General features: G+C 38.1%; 1 protein-coding gene across 1 annotated transcript in view; it reads left to right on the forward strand.

Moving 5' to 3' along the window:
• Nucleotides 1-4,720, forward strand: part of LOC107603086 (protein FAM184A-like) — an 83,633-nt gene that overhangs the window by 62,074 nt on the left and 16,839 nt on the right. The gene's annotated exons all lie outside the window — the stretch shown is intronic.

Raw genomic sequence — 4,720 nt, forward strand, 5'->3', positions numbered from 1 at the left:
TGCTTTCTTCACTAAAATAAAAGGGTAGATATTCATGCAACTCTTTTTAAGATCCAAAAACGTACCATAAAAGTAGTCCATGTTCTGTATTCCAGGTATTCTGAAATCATATGATAACTTTGTGTGACATTTAAACCAATTTAAGGCATTATTCAATGACAAATGTCTTTAGTTGTCTTGTGTCTGTCAGCTGATCTTGATGCAGTGAGTTTGTTCATACTGAAGCACAAATGAGTAAATATCGGTCTGTTTTTCAGAATCAAAACCCTTAAATGCTTTATAATTCTCATTCCTAGTGGTTTTGATTCCTCTTATTGATTACTCTCAGTCTCTTAAGAGTTCCATTAACGATTATTTTGGTACTTTTTAAAGAAAAACTAAATTCATTTTCACTGCCAAAATTAGATCATTTGAATAATAAGAAAGTTATAGTCTATTTACAGGCTTAATTGACTAAAAAGAACCAGCTATTTGTTCAGGAATCGTACAACACAATCGTACTATATAGTTATCTTATGACTTTAGAAAACAGGGTTATGTGGTGCACAAGTCATTTAGGCCTATTTTTATGCTATTTTCATTGTGTATTTCTGTCTTTTTCGTCATTTTTGGATCTTGACAACTCCATTCACTTACATTGTGTAGGAAAGATAACCTGTTGTGTTCCACAAAAGAATTACTCATACAGGTTTTTGAATGACATGAGAGTGTGTAAATGATTTCAGGGTGAGCTATTTTGAACATTTGCCTCATGTGAGTATTTTAGTGTGAGAAGCAGTCAGTTTGTGACTGAACAGAATGAGGTCTCGTGTGAAGCAGTCACAACTTGTATCCCTCAGAATTTCTTAAGCGTGCCATTTCCAGGTGTCCCTGAGGAGTAGTAATACACAGCCAGCTAATTAAACATAACACAATGCTATTGAAATGACAGTCCTGTCCTCTGTGCAATTAATTATTATGACAGCTGAGCTTCCCCAAACCGAGTCCTCCAACCAGTTTTAAATTTCAACCTATTTAAGTCTCATGAATATTTCAAGTGTGCGAAGCATGGGCTGTCCGAACCGCTATTATGAATCTGTTTAAAGGGGTCATTTCCTATTTATAGTTTTAGCTTTTACATGAGGTCAACTAATAATGATTTATTTTTTTCCATAGGAAGTCATAATTTTGTTTTTCATGACTTTTCCAGATTGATGGATGGACACAGACAGAGAGATAGATAGATTGATAAATGGATGGATAAGTGGATCGATAAGTGGATGGATGGATAAACAGAGCAGATAGATAGATGGATAGATAGATAGATAGATGGATAAATGGATGGATAAGTGGATCGATAAGTGGATGGATGGATGGATAAACAGAGCAGATAGATAGATAGATAGATAGATAGATAGATAGATAGATAGATAGATAGATAGATAGATAGATAGATAAGTGGATCGATAAGTGGATGGATGGATAAACAGAGCAGATAGATGGATAAATTGATGGATAGGTGGATCGATAAGTGGATCGATAAGTGAATGGATGGATAAACAGAGCAGATAGATAGATAGATAGATAGATAGATAGATAGATAGATAGATAGATAGATAGATAGATAGATAGATAGATAGATAGATAGATAGATGGATACATGGATGGATAAGTGGATGGATAAGTGGATGGATAAGTGGATGGATGGATGGATAAACAGAGCAGATAGATAGATGGATAGATAGATAGATAGATAGATAGATAGATAGATAGATAGATAGATAGATAGATAGATAGATAGATAGATAGATAGATAGATAGATAGATAGATAGATAGATAAGTGGATCGATAAGTGGATCGATAGGTGGATGGATGGAGAAAAAGAGGATGAATAAATGGATGGATAAGTGGATCGATAAGTGGATGGATGGATGGATGGATAAACAGAGCAGATAGATAGATGGATAGATAGATAGATAGATAAGTGGATCGATAAGTGGGTGGATGGATAAACAGAGCAGATAGATAGATGGATAAATGGATGGATAGGTGGATCGATAAGTGGATCGATAAGTGGATCGATGGATAAACAGAGCAGATAGATAGATGAATAAATGGATGGATAAGTGGATCGATAAGTGGATGGATGGATGGATGGATAAACAGAGCAGATAGATAGATAGATAGATAGATAGATAGATAGATAGATAGATAGCTCTAATTTCAAATGGCTATGAAAAATCAAGGTGCAACACAGAGCGAAGAATATGCAAATGTTATTTTATACAGTGGGGCAAAAAAGTATTTAGTTAGCCACCAATTGTGCAAGTTCTCCCACTTAAAAAGATGAGAGAGGCCTGTAATTTTCATCATAGGTATACCTCAACTATGAGAGACAAAATGAGAAAAAAAAATCCAGAAAATCACATTGTAGGATTTTTAAAGAATTAATTGGTAAATTCCTCGGTAAAATAAGTATTTGGTCACCTACAAACAAGCAAGATTTCTGGCTCTCACAGACCTGTAACTTCTTCTTTAAGAGGCTCCTCTGTCCTCCACTCGTTACCTGTATTAATGGCATCTGTTTGAACTCGTTATCAGTATAAAAGTCATCTGTCCACAACCTCAAACAGTCACACTCCAAACTCCACCATGGCCAAGACCAAAGAGCTGTCAAAGGACACCAGAAACAAAATTGTAGACTTGCACCAGGCTGGGAAGACTGAATCTGCAATAGGTAAGCAGCTTGGTGTGAAGAAATCAACTGTGGGAGCACTTATTAGAAAATGGAAGACATACAAGACCACTGATAATCTCCCTTGATCTGGGGCTCCACGCAAGATCTCACCCTGTGGGGTCAAAATGATCACAAGAACTGTGAGCAAAAATCCCAGAACCACACGGGGGGACCTAGTGAATGACCTGCAGAGAGCTGGGACCAAAGTAACAAAGGCTACCATCAGTAACACACTGCGCTGCCAGGGACTCAAATCCTGCAGTGCCAGATGTGTCCCCCTGCTTAAGCCAGTACATGTCCAGGCCTGTCTGAAGTTTGCTAGAGAGCATTTGGATGATCCAGAAGAGGATTGGGAGAATGTCATATGGTCAGATGAAACCAAAATATAACTTTTTGGTAAAAACTCAACTTGTCGTGTTTGGAGGAGAAAGAATGCTGAGTTGCATCCAAAGAACACCATACCTACTGTGAAGCATGGGGGTGGAAACATCATGCTTTGGGGCTGTTTTTCTGCAAAGGGACCAGGACGACTGATCTGTGTAAACGAAAGAATGAATGGGGCTCTGTATTGTGAGATTTTGAGTGAAAACCTCCTTCCATCAGCAGGGGCATTGAAGATGAAATGTGGCTGGGTCTTTCAGCATGACAATGATCCCAAACACACCGCCCGGGCAATGAAGGAGTGGCTTCGTAAGAAGCATTTTAAGGTCCTGGAGTGGCCTAGCCAGTCTCCAGATCTCAACCCCATAGAAAATCTTTGGAGGGAGTTGAAAATCCGTGTTGCCCAGTGACAGCCCCAAAACATTACTGCTCTTGAGGAATGGGCCAAAATACCAGCAACAGTGTGTGACAACCTTGTGAAGACTTACAGAAAACGTTTGACCTCTGTCATTGCCAACAAAGTGTATATAACAAAGTATTGAGATGAAATTTTGTTATTGACCAAATACTTATTTTCCACCATAATTTGCAAATAAATTCTTTAAAAATCCTACAATGTGATTTTCTGGATTTTTTTTTCTCATTTTGTCTCTCATAGTTGAGGTATACCTATGATGAAAATTACAGGCCTCTCTCATCTTTTTAAGTGGGAGAACTTGTACAATTGGTGGCTGACTAAATACTTTTTTCCCCCACTGTAGATAGATAGATAGGTGGATCGATAAGTGGATGGATGGATAAACAGAGCAGATAGATGGATAGATGTATAAGTGAATCGATAAATGGATGGATGGATAAACAGAGCGGATGGATGGATGGATGGATGGATAAACAGAGCAGATAGATAGATAGACAGATAGATGGATGGATGGATGGATAAACAGAGCAGATAGATAGATAGCTAGATGGATGGATGGATGGATGGATGGACAGATAGATGGATGTCCTTGTTTAGAAGTGAAGTTGTCTGATATTGACACATTAAAATTTTGTTCTTGAGGCGGGAGAGTGTAATTCTGAGAGGGCAGTGCCCATCTGGCCGCAGGTTAGTGACCTATTTAGTCTGAATGGATAAACATGCCCTTAGTAGTTAAAACTGCAGTGTTGTTAGCAGCAGTTTAAAACTATTCATGAAACAGCCTCTGTTTCATTATTACCAGCAGTTGTGAAGACCTTAGGGAAGGTTTTCATATGAAAACAGCCATCAATCTTAACACTGTATACCTCTGGGGAAGCGTCACATTGCATGCTCGTTAAAGATTCATCACACATTTTGAAGCATCCTTCAAAGATGCAGAAACGGTGGAGATATTGATCCTCGATGACACCGATCATCAAAGAATTCCTGTAGATGAAAGAACGATTGAGCAACGGCTATTCAAAGGTGCTGATGATTTTAACTCCCACACTAATACAATGTGAAGTAGAGAAAATAAAAGGCAGATGCCAATATCATCACAGTGATATTACCAGTGGTGTTTAATTCATTCTGTGTTCGAAGAACAAAGCCGTCAGCCGTCAGCCGTCAGCTTTACTTTCTAACTAAGCTAAAGTGTCAGAAT

Source organism: Sinocyclocheilus grahami, unplaced genomic scaffold, assembly GCF_001515645.1.
Source record: "Sinocyclocheilus grahami isolate Dianchi unplaced genomic scaffold, SAMN03320097.WGS_v1.1 scaffold340.1, whole genome shotgun sequence".
Taxonomy (NCBI): domain Eukaryota; kingdom Metazoa; phylum Chordata; class Actinopteri; order Cypriniformes; family Cyprinidae; genus Sinocyclocheilus; species Sinocyclocheilus grahami.